Consider the following 26,235-nt stretch of genomic DNA (forward strand, 5'->3'; position numbering starts at 1 on the left):
TTTTATTGAGGCTCATGAAGTAGAGAAATTTTTTGAACCCTGAGAATTTGAATTCTTGTTCTGAAACAAACTTAAACTTACTTCTACTAGGTTTTGTCCAGAGTGGTTAAATATATTCCCTATACATGCCTAATTTTAACATAAGCAAGAGCTTATATCTTTTGGAAAGCTGTTTATGAAGGAGGTTTTGACAAATCATGAAGATGCTGGATGTGGTAAATGCAGAATCATTACTAGCAAAACACTATTATACAAGAACAAGCCAAAACTAGTAGATCAGTTTGAAAGAAATTTGTTTGAAGTATGTGTTTTTTTAAGTAGCAAGCAGTGAAATGCTAGAATTTTTTGACCCAGAACATTTTAAGTAGACAATACCAACAGATAAAATAATTGATTAAATAAATTTGGGCACCATAAATAGAGATAGAAGGGCTAGAAAGTGATGTACCTCCCAAGACCCTTAATTGAGCAGCAGTGGTTACCAGGGGAGTATCCACTTTGACCTCATGGTCTGAGGGTAGTCAGGCTCATTTGCCTTTCATGAATAGCATCTCCTATGGTCATGTAGCTATTGACCAGACCACCTGTGTGATGCTGTTAGGGCATTTCTAATGCTCTTATGTCTGTCACTGAACATTTGTTCACTTTTTTTTTTTTTTTCTAAATCAGAATAAAAACAAACACAAGATTGCCTTCTATGCTATTTCCCTTGTCCTCCATTCACTCACAGCTCTTACACCTTTGTAATATTTGATTTGAATGTGGCTTTGAAATATGAGAAATATTTCAATTTGATAACTAACTACATCATAATTTTTTTGAGGGGGGAGGCGATTGTAAGGGGGGTGAAATAGGTCAAGCTATTAGATATCACTGGTTTAGTCTGCTGTACTGTTTTATTTCTGGTTCATCTTTTAGGACGTAATTACAGTTCCAACAATAGTGTAGAGACAAGGGGGTACACAATAAACATCGGAACTGAATTGATCAGTGACTGCAATTCCTGCTTTTTGTACATATCTATGACTGCAGCTTCTCCACAGAGGAAATTCTCTTTCCACAATGACAGTTAATGCTGGTGAATAGTTAGAAAATGGCTTGGATGATGCATGTGATAATGTTACTTTACAGTAATTTACAATGGCACAATAGTCCCATTAACAAGTGATTCACATGAGCTGGAAGCATTTTATTATATTTACAACACAATAGAGTTCTGCTTCTCTTAAAATAACAATGTTCATTACAAATCGTTGTGCTAGTTTTTTGGTTTTGGTTTTGTTTTGTTTTGCTTTTAATGTTTTAAGTTTCTCCTTTATTAAGTTTCTCTTTCCATGGTGGCCCTTTCACATCTTGTCTGATGCTATGAAATTATCTGTTGCTGACAGCGGCTGTTAAAAGCAGCTGCAGCCAACCTGGTGCAGCAATGACTGTAGTGCAATTGTGGACAAGGACCATGTTCAGTGATTTCTTTTTTTTCAGGAAGCCCTCATTGATTTTTATCCTATTCTGCAGTTGTGGTTAATAGCTAACTACATCTGTGCCCAAAACTCAATCTTCTGTAGAATACAATACAATATATAATGCTGATAAAAAAAGAAATAATTTCTGTAGTTTGTAGACAACTTTAGTAAAATATCATACTTTTTTTTTTCTCTTGTTCCTTCAAGGGGTTGCTGGTGACCATGACATGCTCTTTAACATCCTAAAAATGAGAGCTATGTGAGTTAGCCAAAGTTACATTTGGAAAAACATTAATTTCATTACAGAGTAAGGGTGTGTACTTCTCTGTTAATTTAATGAGGAAATCAATCCCCTGCACCTTGGGAGGAACAACCACTAAGACATGCAAGGAAGGCCAAAAGCTGGAAAGCATCTTTGCAGAAGAAGCTCTGGGGGTCCTGGTGGACACCAAGTTGTATATGAGTCAGCAATGTGCCCTTGCACTAGGGCTAACAGTGTTCTTGGCTGCATTAGGCAAAGTATTGCCAGCAGGTTGAAGGAGGTGATCCTTCCCCTCTACTCAGCATTGGTGAGGCTGCACCTGGAGTGCTTTGTCCAGTTCTTGAGTTCCCAGTACAAGAGATTTATGGCTACTGGAAAGAGTCCAATATAGGGCCGCAAAGATGATGAAGGGACTGGAACATCTCTCCTGTGAGGAAAGGCTGAGAGAGCTGGGTCTGCTCATCCTAGAAAACAGAAGGTTCAGAGGGAGATCTTATTAATGTGTAGAAAATATCTGAAGGGAGGGTGCACTGAAGATGGAGCCAGGCTCTTTTCAGTAGTGTCCAGTGCCAGGATAAGAGGCAATGGGCACAAACTGTAACACAGGAGGTTCCATCTGAGTATCAGGAGGCACTTTGTCAATGTGTGGGTAACTGAGCACTGGCACATGTTACCCAGAGAGGTTTTGCAGTCTCCCTCCTTGGAGATATTCAAAAGCAACCTGGGCTTGGTCCTGGGCACGTGGCTCTAGGTGTCCCTTCTTGAGCAGGATGTTGTATGAGATAACTTCCAGACGTTCCTTCCATCTTCAAGCATTCTGTGATTCTGTGATTTTGAAGGATATATAATTATATAGCAGAATCACAGAATAGTTGAGGCTGGAAGGGACCTCCAGAGATCAACTAGTCCACCCCCCCTACTAAAGCAGGGTCACCTAGAGCATGTTACACAGGATCACATCCAGGCAGGTTTTGAATGTCTCTAAAGAAGGAGACTCCATAACCTCTCTGGGCAGCTTGTTCCAGTTCCAAGGGCACACTGCTCTGTCACCCAAACCATAAAGTTTTGTATTCTCTCATATATATTGAGAGTTCTGTATTTTTTTGTATGTATTTGTATTTGATTTTTGTATTAATTTTTGTATATATTTGAAGTTTTGTATTCTCTCATAAAGCATTGTATTCTTTCATATGGAGATGAAACCTCCTATGGTTCAGTTTATACCCACTACCCCTTGTCCTATTGCTAGCCACCACTGAGAAGAGTTTGGCCCCATCCTCTTTACATTGTCCCCTCAGGTATTTCTAGAGGTTGATCAGATCCCCTCTCAATCTCCTCTTCTCTAAGCTAAACAGGAACAGCTCACTTAGTCTTTGCTCATAAGACAGATACTCCAATCCCTTACTCACCTTCATGGCTCTGTGCTGGACCCTCTTTAGAAGTTATACATTCCTCTTGTACTGGGGAGCCCAGAACTGCACACAATATTCCAGGTGTGGCCTCACCAGGCCTCTGAGGGGGAGGATCACCTCTCAATACTTGCTGTCCACACTCCTCCTGATGCATGCTAAGATCCCATTGGCCTTCTTGGCCACAAGGGCACACTGCTGGCTTGTTGTCCACCAGGACCCCCAGGTCCCTCTCTGCAGAGCTGCTCTCTAGCAGCTGAGCCCCCCCAACCTGTACTGGTGTCTGGGGTTGTTCCTCTCCAGGTGCAGGACCCTGCACTTGCCCCTGTTGAACCTCATGAGGTTCCTCTCTGCCCATCTCTCCAGCCTGTCCAGGTCCCACTGAATGGCCACATAGGCCATATATCAGAGGAAAAAAAGAAAATATAAATTTATTCAAAGCTGTAATACTAGAAGGAGAATAAAATATTGAGAAAAAATATCTCGAAGGGTATTTTACACTTTTGTGTATTGCTTAAAATCATTTAGCTCATTGGCTGCAATAAGCGGTTTGTTTAACAATTAATATGCAGTTAATTGCCAAAATAATGTTTAAGATGTACCAGCTGTCTGTTCTGTTTCTGATTATGCCATTGGATTGTTCTTGACCTTGCATAACTGATATTGAGTTAGATGCTTACCTGACCATTAAATTACATGACCCCTGACCAGATAGTCAGAATCACTCATATCTCTTGCAGTTTTTTTATCTGTTAAGCAGGTTTAATGTCCTACATTACTTCTTAATATGACTCTACTAGACAAAAATAATGTTTTATTATTAGAAGCCTGATTTTAAATCCTCAGTATGTGTATAAATATATGTATAAATATATTATATATAAATATATAATATATGTGTATAATATAATATATATTTATAAATTATATAAATATACATGTATAATATATACTAATTAATATAATTAATGTATACTGATTCTCTCCCATAGAAAAATCTTCCCACAGTTTAAAGGTCTTTAATAAATCTTTATCTAAAATACAGGACTTTGGGGAAAAAAAAAAAAAAGAAAAAAAAAAAAGAAAAAAAAAAAAAAGAGATTGAAACTCTCTAGTCATAAAGCTAAAATAAATATTTGATCCAGAAATTTCAGTTTGATTTTCTTCAAATATAAAAACTAGTGTGCATGGAAGTGTGTTCAGTTTTAGAGTACAAAAGGAAAAAAAAAAAAAAAGGAAATCGGAAAGACACATTTTTATTTGATAGAAATTCTTTAACCAATAAGAATTATTAATATTTCTCTCTGAATATCTGAATATAAAATGTTACAAACATCCTGTTCTCTTCTGCTAAATAATTTGACTCCAGTTTAAAGCAGAATTTTGGGCTAGGTGGTAATTTAACCCATTTTAATGACTGCCATAATGACAGACATTGGCAATATTCAGGTACTTTGAGGAACATGAATGAATTTTTCCTGTCCTTTTCTGTGAGCCTGTAGCTGTGCCATGATTGCCTTGTATCACCAGAAGAACAAACATTTATGAAAGCTGTCGTACTACTCGCACTGGAATATGACAGAATACAGTGTTGTGCCTCTCCCTCCAAACCAGGCTTTAGTCACTGGACTCTAATATTTTTCCTCATTTCCTTTATATATTTTTATGCCTACTCCTCCATGAATGAACTCTCAGTTCATTCTAGAATCCTCATTCCTTGAATTTCTCATGCCGTGTACCCATAAATACCAAATCCTTCTCATATACATCTCTCTCTTATCTCCAGATGACCCAACTTAAAGCCCAAAAACCTAAAATCACCTGCCTGTTAATACCACAACTCTTCTAACCTTGCAACTTGATATTGGCTTTACTGTTGTGTCGTATTGACCACTGCATTCAGCTACACTAAGCTCTGACTCCTGTAAAAACACTTGATATAGGCAGGCAATATTTCAACAAAGCAATGGTGACAGAAAGCCATCACTGATAGTTCAAGTGTGTCTTAGAACAACTATTCATAAGCTTTATATTGGCACATACAATTGGGTTATTAAAGCCTTGTTAACACATAATTTGCATTAAAATCTTAAGCATGCTGTGCTTAGATAAAATACAGGTTGATTAACACTTAATGCTTCTGTTAGTCTTCCATGTCAACATCTGTGTATATTTAGTAGCATTTTTCTGAAGGTTATTACGTTATTAGTACCTTAACAATAAGTGAATCAAAGACTAATTCAGGGCTTTAGCCACTACTATTCTATTTTATGATACTGCAAATCATTGTGTCATATCATGTTTATTTATTATTTTATTATAACTGCATTGATTTAATTGTGCTAACTCAGCAACACCCACATTTCATCCCTGACAACTGGTCAGATGAAAACTCACTGAGAGACCAGGATGCACATAGGGTAAGCATGCCAATGTGACATGTGTAGGACTTTACCAGTGGTTTTTTGGTTAAAAACAAAGTGACAAAAAGGTATGAGACATACTTCTTTTTATTTCTTCTAAAAGGTCAAGAAAACTGATGTGTTTCACCTAGAAAAGACTGGAAAAATTACACTTCCTTTTCTCAGTAGTGTAAGGTATCAGCTATTTATTTCATTTATTTCATTTACTGCGAAAAGAATCCCAAACCTTCCATTTATTTTCCCCAAAGAATGTACAAATATGCCAAGTCAGAATTTCTATTTATTTTTCACATGCCAATAACTTTAATGTGATCCTTTCTGTTTAAGAGCACACATCCTGTATTGGAAATCTGCAATTATATTTTTAATTCAAAATTTTAATTTTAATATATTTGTCATGTGGATCTTCCCAAGTTAATGTAGCATATAAGACGTGACTCTTAGAAATGAAAACTTGAGAAATACATGCTGTACCTAATTACAGAAACAGAGCTTGTACCCTTGTAACCCAAGAACATTCCTACTTTAGGCATGAAAGTAGGCTTTGATTTATGAGCTCTGGTCTTGCATCAGAGTAGATTGATAGCTATATCTGATAGTTAAAGGTTATCATCTGTAGCTTTTCATCCCTTCTCTTCTGCCTGAGGTTACTACCCCTGTAATAGTAAAAGTGTGAAGGATCAGGTTGTCAACCCTTTAACTGGAGGAATTCATAGCTTGGAGTATTACAGTCAGTCATCGTTGAATTTGTCAGTTTAATACACCTGACTGTGAAAGGCAGCAGGTTAGAGCCCTTGTTACAGTACATGTTGGTTTAAACTGCCACCACTGAGGTAACTGCCATTTTCCAGTGTAGATAAGAACATTCCTGTCTGTGACAACAGAACCACTAAGATTACCAAAGCACCAAAGACAATTATGAAACTGTAGAAATGTAACTGCTGGGATTCAGTAGCAAGGCTGGACCAGAAGGTAAAGGAAATACTTAAGAGATTTGGGAATTAATGAAATATACTGGGGGTGTGATGTACTCACGCACTTGTTAGTAGTGCTTTTCATACAAGGCTACATATGAATCGCCAAAGTATTATGTTAGAATGCTTCACTCTTTTAGATTAATATGCACACTTCTGCATCTCTTTCCTCTGGATTCAGTAAATCAGTGTCAATCATTTGGATGCTGGTACATGTCAGGTACCACAACATCAAAATTATATATGACAAAGTCTTAAATCAGAAAGTCCAGCACTGTGGCATATGCCTTGTATGAGTATCTCACGTGTCAGTGTTATAATAGTCTTATTTGTGCTAGATCTGAGCCTGGGGATTAAGAGCTAGGGAGAACTGGCATTGATGTGATTCTAGAAGAATGGCTCTGTGGTGGTTTTACCCTGCTGGGTAGCTGAACTCTACCACAACCACTCTCTCACTACCACTCCTCAAAGGAAGAGGGGGAGAAAATATGATGAAAAGGGCTCAAGGGTTGATTTAAGGACAGGGAGATCACTAAACGATTATCATCACGGGCAAAAGAGACTTCTAAAAGAGAGATTAATATAATTTATTGCCTATCATTGGTAGACTACAACAGTGAGAAACTTAAAGCAAACTAAAAACACGTTCCTTCTAATCCATCCTCTTCTAGCTTCTCCCCCTGAGTGGCACAGAGGAAAGGGTGTTGGGAGCTGCAGTCAGTCCATAACATTTTGGCTCCTTCAAGATCACTCTCTGCCCCTGCTCCAAAATGGCGTCCCTGATATGTGGGCTTCCCACAGGCAGCAGCTCTTCAAGAACTGCTCCAACATGGGTCCATACCACAGGGTTCATCTGTCAGAAGCAAACTGCTCCAGCGCGGGTCCCCCACGGGCGGCAGCTCCCCCCAGACCCCCTGCTCCTGCATGGGCTCCTCTCCACGGGCTACAACTCTGGCCCGGGGCCTGCTCCTGCAGGGGCTCTCCATGGGCCGCAGCCTCCTCCAGGCCACATCCACCTGCTCCACTGGGGGCTCCTCCACGGGTTGCAGCGTGGAGATCTGCTCCATGTGAGACCCATGGGCTGCAGGGGGACAGCCTGCTCCACCAGGGACCTCTCCACAGGTTGAAGGGAAACTGCTGCTGCATACCTGGAGCACCTCCTGCCCTCCTGCTGCACTAACCTTGGGGTTTGCAGAGTTGTTTCTCTCACATTTTCTCACTCCTCTCTCTCAGCTGCTGTTGCACAGCATTTTTTTTCCCCTTCCTTAAATCTGCTCTCCCAGAGGCCCATCCAGCATCACTCACTGGCTCAGCTCTGGCCAGCAGCAGATCTCTTTTGTAGCCAGCTGGAGCTGGCTCTAATTTGCCATGGGCAGTTTCTGGGCTCTGCTCACAGAGGCCGCCCCTGTTGCCCCCCTGCTACCAAACCCTTTCCAGTTAGACCCAATATGAGGCCCATCTCAGACACAGTTTTAGTAGTTTATCTTCCATTATCTCTATGTGAAGTGTTCAGTGTTCTATGTTTGAAGTGAAAGATATATATCCTATATCTTTCATTAGATTATAATCTAATGAAAGATTATATATCCTATATATAATATACCTATATTTCCATTAAAGTCAAAAACCCCACCAAAAACATTGAGTTGATCTTAAGTCTACACACTGTAAAAGTGACAGCAATTTAGGGCTGTGGGGTAACAAGATAGGCAGATAGAACAGAGGCACAGGGCAGATTTAACTGAATTGATTTCTTCACCTAAGAAATACAAAGTCAAAACAGTTCCACCTATAAGATGAGCTCAGTTCATAAAAGGGACATAGATAAAGGCTGAATTTGTCCCCAGGTTCTCTACAGTCCCATTTTTCAATTCTGTCAAGTGCTCATGGCAGTGATATGCCACAATCTTTTGTTGATGTGGACTAAAGCTCTGGCAGTGATAAATAAGCATGTGTTTTCCTGTTTTTCTTGTATGACAGGTATGAGATGTGCTAGCAGATACTGCAGGGAGTCCATTATGGCTTCCATATGTCAGCATTTGTAGCAACCTTTGCAGAGACTCACTCTTCTAGATGAGTATTGTGATGTAGCTAGATAATTTTGTAGCAGTGTGGAGTATCTGCACCATTTGACTCCAAACTTTGCTTGAGATCAGATCTCATATAAAAACTAACACTGTTCCAATTCTGTAGACGAGTACACAATACAGAGTACTCTTACTTGCCTTAAAGGACTTACTTCCCTTTCGATCACATGACATGTGTTAAACTTCATTACATGCTTTAAGGATTTTCCGTTTGCATAAGCATTTATCTCAGTCATTTCTGATACTTCAGTTTGGATCTTTGATGGATGCCCCAAGTTTGTTTTTAGAGAATGTTTGTTACCTCATGGAATTTCTCTTCTCTCCTCGCGTCGCCTCACTTCCCCTTGCCTTGCCTCTCCTTGCCTCTCCTCTCCTATCTTTGCCAACTGACATCACATCTTTATGTTACTTGGGTTACATTGTAAATAGAGCCATTTCTCCATTGAAGTTTGCTACTAGCCTTAAGGTGTAAAAATCTTAAGTTTCTACAAGCTTAAGTATTTGTAGGGTTTCTGTAGAAACAAGATTTTTTGTTTAGCCAAATGACAAAGAGAATGTGGGATCACACCCGTATCTGATCTACACTAGTGTTTGTTGTTGTTAAGCCTTTTTTTTTTTTTTTTTAAACAGATTTATTTATTCACAGTTTTCAGGAAGTGAGGTTTTCATCAGTGGAGTTTAAGGAAATCTGACTCAGATAATGAACTCACTTTGTCCACTTAGTCAACAAACAAAAGGTAATCGTTCAGAGCTACAAATCATCACATTGATTTCTTTAGGATGTCTTATTTTTCTGCCTCCAGAAACACAAGTGGCTTTTGGACAGTTACATCTTGATTCTCAAGTTTATTTGAGATCCATTTTGAAATTAAAGTTGGCCTATTTTGCAAGGGAAGAGTATAGGGCAAGAATATGTTTGAAGAGGCTTTTTCTACAGCAAAAGCTTACCAGCTGCAGCTGCTCTACAATTCTAGCTGAGCCTATCTATATTTACCATCTCTTCTTGTAGCCAAACATTCTACAGCTCAGTGGTGGTTATTTTAGAGTTGGACAGTCAATGGCTGTTGTGGATTAACCCTGTCTGGCAGCTCAGCACCACACAGCCACTTACATGTACTAACTGGAAAAGTAAAACTGTGAGAACACATGGGTTTTGATGAAGACAGTTTATTAGGTAAAGGAAAATCTGTGTGCACACAAAGCAAAACAAGGTATTCATTCACTACTTCCCATGGCCAGGCAGGTGTTCAGCCACCTCCAAGAGAGCAGGGCTCACCATGGGTAACAATTTGTTGGGAAGACAAACACCATCACTCTCAACACTTCCCCCTCCTCTTTCTTTACTCGTGTTTTATTGCTGAGAATGACACCACATGGTTTTAGACATCCCTTTGGTCAAGCTGGGACAGCTGTCCTGGCTGTGTCCCCTCCCAACTCCTAGGGCACCCCCAGCCTCCTCACTGGCAGGGAAGCACCAGGAGCAGGAAAGGCCTTAGCTATGTGTGGGCACTGCTCTGCAACAACTAAAACATCAGTGTGTCATCACCATTATTTTAATGAAAAAATCCAAAGCACAACATCATGCAAGATTCTATAAAGAAAATTGACTCCATCCCAGCCAAAAGCACAACAGTAACATGAAGCAGAAGGTAATTGGGGGTAAGAGTGGTAAGGATGGAGTGGTTTGATGAGAAAGAAAGGGGAAGAATAGGATAGAAGGAGAGCTTGTCGTATAGCATACTTTCTTACTAATACTGACAACTCTAACTTGGTTGAGGCATTTTTATGATATTCATGACTTGCTCCTTGCTTCAGAACTACCACTGTGCAGGGCTGTTGCACTCTTTGTCTCTTCTAATAATTTTCATTTTGCTATAAGCTCCAAGTTTAAAGGTAGATACATGCAATATCTGGAAGTCAGGGCTTTTCAGATTGCTAGATCTACAAATTCCCAGAGGGTGCTTTTAAAAGAAGATCACTTATTTACTTTGTTTTGTTACTCCTTTTGGCCAAATAAATGTATTTCTAGGCTGACTGTTCTACACAAGGACTCTGTTTTAAAATAGCATAAATTATTGTCCATTTCTGTAGCCATTGACACTTCTGAAATAAAAGGAGAGTATGTGTTGTGCATTTTGGACTGTACTTGCTTGACGTGACTTAGCATTTTTCAGGAGCTGCTGTCACAAAAGTATAGGTTTGGTATTTGTGTAATCCTTTAGTGAAAGAAAAATCATTCTTAGTATGATTTATGAGTGCATGTGTTTCAAAGTGATTACTTTAGGCAGTATATCTGTGTTTTCGCTTAAGTCTGCACTAGAAATGCAAAAGACAACAAGAATGGACAGGAATTTCTATCTTATTTCCTTCAAAGCAAGGAAATGCTTCATAATAAAAAATTATAGGTAGCGTTGGGAAAACAGATTTAGAAATCTGATAGAAAATTTCATCATTCATCATAAGAGAGAACTACTTCTGTCTAGTGAAGTATTTTTCCTTCAAATCAGGACAGGCTTACTACATGTCATCTTAATTATGGTCAGGTAATGATGTGAAAATGTACATTTCTGAACCGATATAGAAGAGCTGTCATAAGCCAGCAAATGGAAACATATTTACATTAAAAACAAAACAAACAAACAAAAAAAACCACCACTTTTACTGATTTGGTTTAGTTAGTTTATAGTGGTGGTGGTCTTGACATAATAGTATAGTGGTAAAGACATACTGAGGACTAGTGGAGTTAAATTAGAAGTGAAATTACCACTAATTCTTGAGACATCACTGGGCAATAAATAGTCCTTAGTGAGGGAGCTTAAGTCCACACAAAGTCCTAATTATCACGTCTGAAGGTACTGTAGGAGTATAACCTCTCTAAATGCTTTTTAACCTAAGCTCTCTGGTTAGGTGGCATAAAATCAACCCATAGAAATTTATCATCCTAGTGTGTGGAAACGGCTGGTAATTCCTGGCAAACGAATATCCAAATAGCATCAGGCTGGTGGAGTGAACCCCTACCACTGTGTAAATGAGAATACTCAGCTCATCTGCAAATAGATACAACTTATTTTCAGTGAGAGGTACGTATTTATTTAGTTTTGTTCCCTCCCTAGACTGGAGATGAGCAATGCAGAAAGATGAATACAGCTTTTGTATAAGCTAATCAAGAGACCGGTCCTTGAGTCTCTCATTTAAATTGCATGAAAATTAGTGTGAAAGCACTGGAAAAAGAGAAGCCAGAAACCTCTAGCTGAAAATGAACCAAATTTACAAGCAAGATAAATTAAATGGTACAGTTGTATTCCCAAATAAAAAATAGTGAAATTGCCCATATTTGGTTAAGGTGCTTACATTTGTGTGATCCTATTTTTTCAATAGATGTAGGATAGGTTCAACCCTCTAAATAGCTAAAAAAGCTGAGATTGTGATTGTGTGAATTGAAAAAGATGTGGGATACATTGAACCTTTCTCCTCATGATAGAATAGCATGGATAGTGGTGGCACGACCTGCTTTTTCAGTTTCTTCTGTTGGAAAGTATTAACTGGAACAGTTAGTCCTGAGGAATTTGCTGAATCTGGAATTTCCAGCAAAGGGTTGTTTTGAGTATTTAAAAACTGAATTGTTTTTCATCCAAAAAATTCCTAGCCAGCAGGAATATATTGGCATTGTGATAGATCAAGAGTAGGTCTGAATGGATAGTCACAGTCTTTGTGTCCAGTGGGGAATTCACAGTGTGAAAACAAAACAAAACAAAACAAAAAACACCACTGTTTTTACCCTCCTGTGCTGATCATCTCTATCATTGCTTGGTGTGGGTGATAATAAGTGATTCAATCACTCTTTTATGTTTGTTTTTTAACACTTTAGCTTAGACTAATGACTTTCTCAGTGGCTATTTGACCAATATGATAGTGAAAAATGTATATGTTCTGCATCAAACACTGTTGGCCTGACTTGTATAACTTTTTTGAGGATATTGCTGGCATGGCACTTTCCAATATGGATGGATAAGAAGACCGCTAAATGAGTGGCAATACTATATAAACATTAGTATTTGACCATTCTGTGACTAAATTAAGACTGTTTAAGACAAAGAGAAAATGTTTAATGTTTTTAAATTCTTAGGAAAGAAGTTCCCAGACTGTTGTATAAATGCCATTAACTATGTGAAGTAGTACTACTACTAGTATGTGAACTCTGCCGAAATGTGGGGTGAGGTTCTTCACACAGTCAGTTGCCAATCCAAGTAACTGAATGCAGCCTGGATGGGCTCCTTGTTGCAGATGGTTTGGTGGTAACTGCCAGGATTGGCATGAGAGAAGACACATGCTAAGGTAGCAAGGGATCAGAACTGGCATTTTATACTGGAAGTACAAGCGACAGGAAGGTGAGGTTATAAAACTGAAATACTGCTTTGGCAGGCAGGAGAGAATGGAAGGATGACATGATGCTTGAGCCTGACACAAGACCAAGATGCAAGCTGTTGAGGTCAATGGTGGCAACCACTTGTTTTAACTGAAGGGAGAAAGCATGTTCTTTCAGAGTGTTTGTGAGTCCTCTGAGCATCATGAATACAATAATTCCATTTCTACCTTTTAACAAAACATTAGTGTTAATAAAAAAAAAAAAAAAAAAAGAAAAAAAAGAAAAAAAAACATATTTAAAAAAAATCTGCTTTGTCTTTTTTTCACTTTCAGAAACATCACAGTCAAAGTAGTTAGGAAAAGACATGAGGAAAGCCAGATATCAAATACTGTTTTAAATGATTCACCATTTACCTTATTTACCTTTCAAATGCAAAGTATAGCTTGCAGAATAGTGATTTATTTATTTATTTATTTATTTATTGATATGCTTATGATCTATGACAGCTGCCACAAAGATAGCATTTATAAGATTTTTACATTTGTATCCTTCTTTTAATAAATTGGTGTCCTTCTTTTAATAAATTATAAATTTATATTTGGTAGAAGAGTGGTATTTCAAAATATTAAAATTTTTTGTTGCGGGATGTTAGACAAATGTCCTTTCAACCTCAGTAGAAAGAAGTAAAAAAGCAAAAGTTATTATCAAAAAAGACATTACTTTTATTGATTTTACTTTCATCTCACAGGGGAATAGGGAGAATGGAGTGTGTCAGGAGCAAGTCCTCTTTTCCCATCCATTTGCAAGTTGTGTGTTTCCAACAACCCAGAAACCTGAGCCGCAGAACTGTAAAAGAGCTATTTTCAGTAGTTGCCTACATGTGCAAATGGTTCTACAACACCAACATCTGTGCTGCACAACTTTTATCGTACTTCTGCGTATATAACATCAGGTACACTTTTAGGTAGAAATATATCGAACATGTTATTCAACCGTTTTTTTATTTTTTAACAAAAATACTAATGGATTAGCAATTTCAGTAAAAGTTGTTAATTCTGTAGAAATTCTTAAGAAATTTGTCTCTTTACCTTGGAACAAATGTTAGAATGCCACAATTTTTTGATGGAGAAATTACCTTTCCACTTTGTAGTGGAAGTTACTACAATGGTTTGTATGTTGCAGCTTGACCTGTATTTTCTGTGATTTGCACAGCCCTAGACTTCTTTAATACTCTTAGTACTGTACTCTTAGTGGAAGAGAACTTAATGCGTAACAAGGTAAGTTGTTCAAAGTTAGGATGCTGAAAGGAAAATAAAATGAGGACTGCTGAAATTTGGGAGCAACATTTCCAATTTGAAATATGTCAATTCAATCAGAAAAAAAATAAAAAATCTTAGCTTCTGTATATTTGATCAATGCTGCTATAATTGTGTTCTGCAACTACATCAATATACTCTAGTATGTCAAGTAATAAATAAGAAAAACTAAATAAACTATGAAACAGAAGACTGAAGTCTACTTTGTAAGTGTTTCTCTAGGGAACAGCTGGCAACATATAGTACATAGGATGGCTCATTAGGGAAAATCTCTTCCACAGATCTGGCAGGTAGAAAGCTGAACAGCTATGCATTTGCTTACAATAGCAGACAATATCGGGAACAATTAATCCAAAAATCAAGTTCTGATGGACTTGACAAAAAAGAACAAAAAGACTGATTCTTTTACAGTGGCTAATGCACATTTGAGACACACTGCAAAACTTAATTCATTGTTCATGAAGTGCTTTGACATCATAATTTTTTAAAACTTTGAGACGCATTAGTGGTTAGTTTTGCTCATAAAAATACATTATGGTTTACTACTACACAATCTTTTTCAGTGAAATGAATTAACAGTAAATTTTTACTGTGTTTTTGTTATATTATTATTACTCATTATAATTATTTAGGATGTTCAGTACCTTAGCAATAGTTGCTTTATAATTAGTTACCATTTGTACTGCCACAGATTATAAAATACCAGTGTAAGAGTCATACACTGAAGGAGAATGGGATGAAAGTTGAATGAAACACTTATCATTCAATACACAAGAATGATCGTCAGAGTAGAAAAATGTTGATATATTGTCTCAAGCATATTTGCATATTAAGTTATATTGTCCTTTTGTAAAGTCCTTTGACTTTACAACTCAGTAAGTTAAAGGATCAAAGGATGGATCTTTTCATTGGAATAAACAATCTTATACTACTCTAAGACACTTTAGCATAAGCTTAGTTATTAACTCAGTAGAAGCTTTGATACTCTTAAATGTAAGCATAATCATGTGCAAATTTCTTTTGAACTAATGGTGGAATAGAGCAGCTCTTACTGAAAATAATGTCAAAGTGTAGCTCTGAATTTATTTGGTTTATTGTAGTCTTGAGATGTTCACAATTTGATTTAAACTCTTAAATCATCCTGTTTGTAAGTGACATTGGACACATTTCACTTTACCTTACTTCTGTGTACAATCTTAAACTTCCTTCCAAATCTTTTTTATTGTTGTATTTGAGATGAAGCTACTGAAGAGAACATTAGACCTGGGAACTGTAATGTAAAAATCTAATATTCCTCTGGATGCTTGCATTTTTGGACTTGGTGGTAAATGACATCGAGATACTTAAAAAATACAGTTTGGTCAGGCAGGTTTCTATTTTAAGTGCTTCCAAACTATTTTAAGTTCTATTTTAAGTTCTTCCAAACTTCCCCATGAAAACTCCCTTGAAAACTATTTCCTACCATTGGTCTTCATCCTGATCACATTTTTTTATTTCTCTCCTGTCTGCTTCAGTCCACTCATATTTAATCTAAACTAAGATCTAGGATTGCTCTGTAATGAAATGAAAATTATGAGCACCCTCAGAGCTCATTTCATATTATCTGCATAAAACACTAAGTTTAAAATGGGACTGTACCAACAACCGGTTTAGACACGCAAAATCAGGGTGGATATATCCCAGCTCTTTGTGAAATGTTTTCACAATTTAATGGTATTTATTACCATGCAATATTATGAACAGCTACTTTATGATTTCATGTGTAACAGTAAAATAGATTTCCATCAAAATAAACATGTTTTGGATATCTCATTTAAAACCATTATACAATGTTCCCTTACTTTGTGAAAACACTAACACTGTCAGTTACTTTGCAGAATGACTGATTTCACATTGCAATGTGAGAATATAGCTGTATCAAGTATCAAATATATATCTTACTGTAATTAATAATTATAATTATCTTTTATCACGTGAATGTAAAGAATTCTTAGTTCACCTAGATCTTTGTACTTCAATCATATGATGAAATTGGTCCTTTTTGCCTTGCCCATTACATTAAATCTGCAAGAGTTTCACCTATTCATTTTCCTCGGTACACCCTTCTGTCACATAATTTTTCTTTACCTTTCTTTACCTTGGTCAGTTAAAATTTCTCAAACCTCTTGCACTCATAATGATTCCATTGCCAGTAGTGCCTGAAAACTACTTAGAGTTTATGGCATATGCAAATGGAGGAAAAACAAGAGAACATGCAAAGTCTGATGGATGGGGAAAAAAATAATCCACATGGTATACTTGTAGTGAAAGGTAACATTGCTTCATTCATGTGAAACTGGGAAACATAATCAGCAAATAACTGTGTTTGAGTTAGTGTTTAAAAACTGTTGTAATAGGTGGTTACGGGCTCTTCAGGTGAGATAGGCAAAGAAGGAGAGGACAAAGGATAGCTCTGTATGTTATGGAATGCTTTGACTCCATGATGCTGGGCAATGATGATGAAAGGGTAGAGTATCTCTGATCAAGTTGAGTGTCAAGGGAAAGGCCTGTAAGGCGGATGTAAGGCAAACTTCAGAATGGATTTTGCCTTTAGGTATTAAATGGATCTTTTCTACTTTTTTCTTCCTTCAAGGATTATAGGAAATTATTTGTATAAATGTTGTATTTCATTTTGTTTGTTTCTAAATTTTTCATTCAAATTTTGTATTTTCTCCCTCTTTTTGAAATTATTTTTGTTTGCATGATGACAATATATCTAACTTTAAAGCTGTAAAATCTGAAGAGATCTCAAGGATTATTCTGTGCTTTTCTACTTTGGAACAACTTTGAACATGGATCCACCTAAGAAAGCACCTCAGAAGGATGTGATGTTCCTTTTGAGTTGATACCAATATTCTGAGTACCAGGCATGCTTCACAGTCATGAGGACTCAGATGTTCAGAGGAAAAAGGGTATTGTCAAGCTTATGAATGGGGACACTTGCTTTACCTGAGGGAAAACAAGCGAACCAACCAACTAACTATGGCAGTGGTATGTAAACCATGATTTTTATTTTTTAGTTTTATCTATGGGTTTTAGAAAGTGCTAGTTATTTTGGTTACCAATAATAAATAAAAAACTCATATTATTTTCTTACAACAGTGCAAATACATTAGCTTCAATGGAATAGAGGAAAAGTCTTGCTCAGTAAGATTATAGCTTCCCAGTTCTGGTAAACTTTTTTTTTTTTTCCAGTCCTTCATGCTAACCATCTGCTAAAGCATCTCTGCACAACTAGCCATCTGTTAAGTCCTAAATCTTCTCTAGTGCTGTGCATGTGTATATTTTTTTTTGAAGAATATTTAAGTTTTTTGTTTCAGCTAGTATTTTACCCACAAATATAAGTGCATTATTCTTACCATGAAAACTCTTGCAGTATGCATACTGCAGATGGATACCTTTTAGTACATCAGACATCATTCCCAGGCAAATGTCCCATCAGATATGAGATAGAAAACAGAACATTATGTTAGCCATTATATAATTCAAAACATAAACTCCTTTATCTTTTGTTACCTAAGATTAATTCTTCATGATTAATAAATAGCTTTTCCCGTGTTTAACAGTGTTAGAACTAATTTAGTAAGGTTTACTTTTCTTGCTCATGTAATGCATAGAAAACTTGGAAACAAAACAAACAAAAAAAGACACATCCAAAAAAAAAAAAAAAAAGTTCTAAGCATTTGAAAAAGACCACTCTGTAATCTCACTTGTGCCATTTGTAAATATACTGTATGGCCTGTATTGAACTTCTTAAAGGTTTTGCAGTTGGTTGTACTATGAGGAAACTAGTTTATTGTTCTATTATTCTCTAGCTGGAGACATGCAAAATTGTTTGTTGTTGATTTACAAGACATACATTTTTATGGTAACTCCAAATATAATTATCATTTGTAATTATTAAGAAAAATAATGACAATTACTCAATTCTGTATAAAATTACCAAGAAGTTATCGGCTTAATCACACTAGTATTTTATTACACTGTATCATAACAACACTATATTGTAAAATAGATTACTTTCTAAAACTACAACTAGTCAGCAAAGCACAGTAAATGTAAGAAACAAGGCTAATTTCAGTCAAGTGAGCTTTTGATGATAAAAAATACTACTGAAAGCGAAAATCTTCCATGACTTTGTTTTGGCAATAATAATGATCATTTGTTTCATTAAATGGACAAGTGCCAGAACTGGTAACATGTTCTCACATAATATAAAGCGGACATGATTTAAAAAAATAAAAATAGAAATCTAGTGATCAGATCCCATAGAAATGTCACAAATCTTCTAAGAGGCCCTGATGTATAAAAGTGCTTAAGTATTTGCTTAATATTATCCATGTGCTTAAAGGCTTTGCTTTTCTCTACTGAATTGATTCAGTTGTACTAGCATTTTAAAATGGCTTTTGAATCATTCTAATGTTTATAATGTTTATAGAGAGTTATTTTAGGTGCTAGTGTAAAGGTGGCATTTACTGTACTAACCAACTTCAACAATATGTTCCCTTTAATAGCCAAGTGGCAGAATCTGACTGTGGGTGGGAGGAGTCCTTATTGCCCATGTAATGAACCAAAGCCAGACATAAACTGGCTCAGACCTCAGTGCTGTGCTGTGACTTATTCTTTGTCACCAGGACCTTTGTATTAAACTCTGATCTCTGAATTCTTTCAGCAAATACCAGACACTCCCAATTTGAGGATGTAGTGGGTTTACGTGGCAAGGTTTTGGTAGCAGGGGGCCATAGGGGTGGTTTCTGTGAGAAAGACCTAGAAGCTGGCCCATGTTTGGGAAGGGCCCCATTGTTTTCCAGAGCTGAGCCAATAAGCGATGTTGTTTTGCACCTCTGTGAGAGCATATTTAAGACAGGAAAAAAAACGCTGCGCCACACAGCAGCTGGGAGAGTGAAGGGAGTGAGGAACAGCCTTGCAGGTGCCAAGGTCAGTGTAGAAGGAGGGGGAGAGGTGGTCCAGGCGCTGGAGCAGAAGTCCCCTGTGGCCTGTGGTGGGGACCATGGTGAAGCAGGATGTCCCCCTGCAGCCCATGGAGTACCACGGTGGAGCAGGGTTCCATGCTGCAGCCCGTGGAGGAGACCACGGTGGAGCAGGTGGCCCTGCACCGACGGAGGCTGCCACCTGTGGAAGACCCCTGCCGGAGCAGATTCTGTAGCCCTGTGGAGAGGAGACCACGCAGGAGCAGGTGACCTGGCAGGAGCTGCTGCCTGTAGGGAAGCCAGGTTGGAGCAGTTTTCTCCTGAGGGATGGACCCCGTGGTACGGACCCATATCTGGAGCAGTTCTGGAAGAGCTGCTGCCTGTGGGAAGCTCACGCCGGATCAGTTCATCAAGGACTGCATCCCGTGGGTGGGACCCCACAGCACAGGGGACGAGAGTGACCGAGAAGGAGCGGCAGAGAAGAAGTGCTGTAGACTGACCATAACCCCCATTCCCCCGTTCGCCTGCGCCGCTCGGGGGGAGGAGGTGGAAGAGGGTGGATGGGGGGAAGGTGCTTTTGGTTTGCTTTTTCCTTTGTTTTCTCACTTCTCTTGCTTGTTAGTTGTAGGCAATAAATCTTACTATCTCCTTATGCCGAGTCTGTTTTGCCCATTACAATAATTATTGCGTGATTTTCTCGTCCTTATCTCAACCCTTGAGCCCTTTTTACATATTTTCTCCCCATTCCTCTTTGAGGAGGGGGAGTGAGAGAGCGGCTGTGGTGGAGCTCAGCTGCTCACTCGAGTGGAACCACGACAGAGGACTAGGCCTGCATATGTGTATAGTGTTCAGGCTCATCAGTTGCATGAGATGGCATCTTCCTCATGAGGTTGTGATTCCTGGAAAAGTCCTGTCTTTGCAGAGGAATAGAAAGGAGTTCTCACTTTTTCGACTTTTAGAAGAAAGTAGGTTTTATTTATGGAATTTAAGATGACAGCATTCTTACCCCACACCTGTTCCACTGGCTGTTCAACTGCATTCCCCTGTCACATAAAGAAGCTTTTAAAATTTTTCAGTTGCTCTGATAGCTTTTTGGACAGATGTTTACTGCAAATGTAGTATATGAGTCTCTCATTTATGAATATCCAGAAACTTCAGCTAATGGATATATCACTTCTGATTTAGCGACACTTCTTACATGGAGCACATTTCATTTCTGCTTGCTACTCTGCTTTGAAGTACCATTTCATAGGAAACTTTTCTATATATACTTCTGATTCTGACAGCATCTTTTTCTGTACTTACAAAATAAATATGAGTTCTCCCATTGATTACAGACCTCTGACAGTTCACTAGTACAGTCCTGATGATAATCCGAGTGGCAATAATTGCAAGATTTAGATAATGAGATTATAGGCAAGATTCTCGGGAATGTCTAACTGGATTTTGACTGCTGCGTTCTGTAAAAGCCCCATACATTTCCTTTAGGGGAGAATTCATGTTACATTCAATTCATAGTCTTCACCCTTGGTGCCAGATTAGTTTTCCTATTGCATATAGGGGCAATTTATTGGGGAATAGATTTATATAGGGGAATTTAATATATATAAATTTCTTTTTATAGTTAAGCTTGCATGTGTAATGTAGGCATTCTACTCTCCTTTACATTTGTGGGATGTTTTAGATCAAGTAGTAGGCTAACATGTTTAAATTTCCAAGTCATTCTTTCTGTTAGAAGAAGTAGCAATCTAACAGTAAAAGATACTACATTTACCTCCACATCTTTCCTCATATTGCTCTGGTTTTCTATCATGTGTGTATACTGTGAATAACCTGGCCCTTGCAGATGGTTAATGAAATGCAACAATGTTAGATACTATTTATAGTTTATTCCAACAGCATTTACAGTGGTCAGTATTTTTGCAATTTTTAGTGAAATTATTTAGCCTCTGCACCAATGTACAACATAAGAAAATTTGGCCCCAGTAAAAGAAATTGTGAATGATCTAACTTCCTTAAATGTAGAAAGGTCTAGCAATCTCAGAAGTGGTTGCTAATAAAGGTGAAGAAAGACTAAGATAAAATAAGGACAGGACATACTTATACATGTATAGTATAATACTTAAGCTTCTAACTTCTCCAAGTGTCTCTTTCACTATTTTTTTTGTTTGTTTGTTGTTTTTTAGCTAAAGACATAGTGTGCTTTTCCCTCAGCCTGGAAATTACTCCAGTTTGCGTATACATCACTGACATTTCACATAACTTACTGTTTCTGTGGTGTCCAAAATTGGCCTTTAAGCTGAACCCATTTCAGTCTTGGTGAGAAATTTGTATATTTTCCACAAATATCTTGCAGAGAAATCAAATGATGTATATTTTTCAGCAAGACTTACGCTATGAAAATGCATGATAAAATGACTGCTAAGAACCTGTTGTGCAAGGTTATGTATGGGTGGTGCCCCTGACCTTCTACATTAAACCCAAGCTGAGTGTTTAATGAACAACTATTTTTGGAGTATCTTACCAAAATCAGATAAATGACCCATTTAGTTCCCCACAGTCCAATGACAGCTAACTGTATCTTCCGTGGTGTCACATACTAGATCCCTACAGTGAGCATCTGTATACTGAATCTACTTGATGAAAAGTAAGACTCCCCTCTCAGCTGGTCAAAACATACTTTTCATATACTCATTGCCAAGGAAGGGAAAATAGTTTATATGCCATGTACATGCACACAGTATGAGTACACACCCATGATGGCTAGGTCTGTTTAGAACGGTTGTTAGAGTATCTAGTCAGATACTCTCAAAAACTAAATTCAGTTCCTCTCTCACCAAGACTGAGAAAGTAGTAATGGGTAAGAGGGAGTTTCTTGGTTACCAAATGAGCAAACAAACAATCTTAATAAATTGCTATAAAAAATGCTTTAACAGCTTTGTAAACGCTAACCTTGATTAATTAACTCATTGCCTGTTAAGCTAATGTCCAACAAAGACATTATTTGTCCAATAAAGACAAAGGGACAATGGCCACTTTTAATGGTATGAGAATAAGTTGCTGTATTTTCACATTAGCCAAGATTCTTTTCTTTCAAGTGTTCTTCAGTTTCTACCAGCTGAAGAAACAAAAAGATAAGCCTGAAGTGTGCTAGATGGCACAACAGCTGAAAACCAAAGGAACAGGATTGCTCTGCTATCTTCAGTGCATTATGCTTCTCTAGTGATAGAAAGGGAACATATGGATCTGTTCTTTGTCAGTTAGCTTCAGGTTTGTAGTTACTTTATTTCCAAAGAGTGCAAAGAATTCAGACAAAGCTGATGAAACCATCAACAGATCTGTAAACATTTGCATACTTCCTTATAACAGATGGATACCATAATTGTATTATTGTGGGAAGAAGAAAAGATCTGCATGGGGATTGTGGGACATGGTCAATATCTTTTTATGACATGCAAGCAGCAATGCTGTTTATGTACTACTTTGGTGTAGACTCTTGATCTACTCAGTGGTTGTCCCCACTTCCTCCCTGAATTCTCTCAAGGGCCCTCGGTCTTCCTCAACTATCAATTTCTTCTTCTCTGTTGAACTGTTATTCCTGTTTCTCTTCCATGATTGTATCTTTAGTCTCCAAAGAAAACTCTGGAGACTGGTTTCTACAGTGTTTTTAACCTGGCTGAAAGCTGGTGTAGATTTTTAACTCTCCCCATCATAGCAAATGTTCTTAGAAGATTTTGCTGTAGACTTCCCTTAAAAATAAGTGGACAGCCTCACCCCAATAAAAACCTTAACATGAGAGTACATCACAAAACAAAAGAAACAAACAGAAAACAAAACAAAAAACACAAACAGCAAAAAACATTTTCAAGCCAAAAGTACCAATAAGGAACACCAACTTTCTAAATGACTGTGTAGCATCTAGACTGTAAAATGCCATGTATTGCAGGAGTGTAGGTGACACTGGCCAGAAGCTGATGACTATAGTGGCCAGTTGAGATAAATTTGCAGTAGTGTATGCATATTACAGAAGAAAGTAAAATAACCTCCTTATTTCTAAAATATTTCTTTTAGAAATGTCAGAAATGTCAATTTAAACAGAAGAGGCTAGCAGAAGAGGCTAGAAAGGTAAACCCACATTTAAAATCAGCTCTCTCTGATGCCTTATTTATTATACAAATGCATAGTAATGTAGGTATGTATTAAACATAAATGAACAAGGGCTGAAGTCAGGCGCAGTAAACATCCTGTAGGCTGCTGCTTAGCAGGCCAGAACAGAATCAATAGCAAAGCTGCAGAAAGCCCAGTGACTTATTTTCAAACATTGACCTAACCAATTGCAACCTAGAAGAGGAAGAATTGGTCTAGAGGAACTGGAAATTGGTTTATCTCAACTGATAATCTGTTTCCAATGTCTTGGAAGATATTACTGACTTCACCACCTCATGTATATCTGTGTGAAACTTTTTTCTTCACAACAGGTGAAAGAAGTAGTGTCTTAATCCAAGGGTTTCTTGAGACAATATGATTTTTAACTTACCTACTGTGATTACAGATTCTCAGGTGGCCTGTTGACTTTTTATTTGGTCCAGTACTGCAAACTAAGTGCAGCACTGCGGGATTCCAGACACTGCACTTCTAACCAGTGTAGCTGCTGGCTGATAAGGACCCTCCTTTCCAAGACTCAAGGTGATCTGGATGACCCCGTTACCTGTCAGTCCTTGTTTGTTGCTATAACACAAGGGACAGAGGCATCTCTAAAAGTGAAAAAGATTTGATGAGCTTTCTCAGTAGGCTACCACTAGATAGGCAGTTGGCAACTTGGCAACTTGTATCCTTAATCTAGCTAGTTTAAAGTATTTCTAGAGAACATACAGTTTTAGTCATTTATCTGTGACTCATAGATGGTCTTAAATTATTTTTATGCAGAGATTAAATTTCTGCTTGTCCTTTCGTTTAGTATAATTCTATTGCAGTTCTAGCATTGTTTTTAACTAGTTGTATGATTAGATGTTTATAGACCATGGGGAAAGATATTAAAGATATTTGTTTCATTTTAAGTAAGAGAAGAGAATATTAAGAAAAGAAATAATAATTTGCAAATTAATTGAAGACTGGTTTAAAAAGAAAGGTAATAATATGTTAGCTATGCCCTTAACTAGAAATAATAGGCTCAAACTGCAGCAAGGAAAAATATTTGGCAGAAGCTTCTAACAGTTAGCCAGTGAAACTGAATGCTGAAATTTGCTGTCTGGAAGGACATTACTGAAGATCTTAAAGATCTTTTATGTATAAATATAATTGGATGAATTTCTGAAATATTTTCCAATTTTATATTTCCTATGATTATATGACTTTATGCTATCAAATAGTATGTCCACACAGTCTATGGTATAATGTGATGGAAAAAACAGTAGAGAGAGAATTCTGGAGACTATGGCTAGACCTCTGACATTACGGTTGTCACTGTGTTGAAAAAATAAACTTAATTTTTCTCCAAATAAACAGAAAAAGATGAATCCATGTGCACAAAATTGACAAGATATAGGCAACTTCCTGATCGTATTGTTACTACTGAAACTTAATTTTAGCACAGGCCTACTTGATGCTTTGCTATTCTGCAGACCTCCAAATATGAAAATATTTATCTCAGTGCAACCTTGCAATTTTCATGTATATTTCCACTGACTTCTATTGGTTTGAATTTCATTGGCCTCTCTTGAAATCAGTAAAAGAAAACCCCTATAAATAATGACTTGTATCATACATCCCAGATGTTTTGCTATTTGCAACTTCACTGGCTAGAAAACCCTACCCCAAACCCAGTGCCCAGTTATGATATCTTTGTTTAAGAACAGCTAACATAACAACCATTACAAGTCTGAAGTAAGGCAAGACGTGTCACTTCCGCATACTTTCAATCTACTATCATACTATGATATTATCAATCAAGTGTTCAAGAGCAGACAAATGTATCTGTATTATTCTTCAGTCTCAGAAAAGTAACTTAATTCTCTATCCCTAAGCCTGCTTCTATTCAGATACACCTGAAACTTCACTGTGTCACTGCAAATTCTTATTCACTGATGAATTCATCACCTTGGTGGCAATACTAGCTCTTCTCCAGCTATCCTTGAGTAGCCCTTTGTGATCAAGATGATTAATAAGTCTCTTTGATAGATGCTAAGAGATTTTTAGCACAGATACTGTAATACATATTTTAATGATGGATATGTCCAAAGCCAGATGCACAGTAATGATATGTTTTGAAGCCCTATTTTGAGATCATTATCCTTCTAATCTTTGAAGGTCTGATTATAAAGAACTTTTATTTCCATGATAAGTAGGTGCTAAATTATTCCCAGCTTCCCAAAGACTCATGGTATCCACTCCATGTAATTCAGGATGAATGAACAAGAGACTTAATAGTTATTACAGATGTTTTGCTCATAGAATTGAAAGCAAGTAGCAGAAAAGTGGGGATAATTTTCCAGAGAGAAGAGCACCAGATAACAAAGATTAAGTAAGAGAACGGAAGTTCTTTCTTTTGGGGGATTTGAGGCTGAAAGTTTTGGAGATATGCTTGAGATGCAAGTTGACATATGATGTGCTATGTCTTAGAGCAATCAGCGTTGGAGCATGTAAATTCTGGCTAATGTAGGGGCTGAATTTATCTATGCTTAACCTGGCCTTTTTTAGGTTATGCTGGATGCAGTTCAACCCCCTGCATATAGAGTGATGGATGATGCACACTTAGCAAAAAAGAAAAATATATTAGTTTTGGAATAAAAATGTTGTACATTGCTGCAATACATTAGGGAAATTAATGCATCTCCAACAAAATAAAGACCCTTCACTTCAGAATATCAAATAAATAAATCACATGATATTTTACCACAGATTTCCATTGCTTGTATACAAAGAGAAGATCTCCAAGACGTATGGATCTCTCCAAAACAACATGCTCA

Source organism: Aythya marila (genome assembly GCF_965140915.1).
Source record: "Aythya marila genome assembly, chromosome: 3".
Taxonomy (NCBI): Eukaryota; Metazoa; Chordata; class Aves; order Anseriformes; family Anatidae; genus Aythya; species Aythya marila.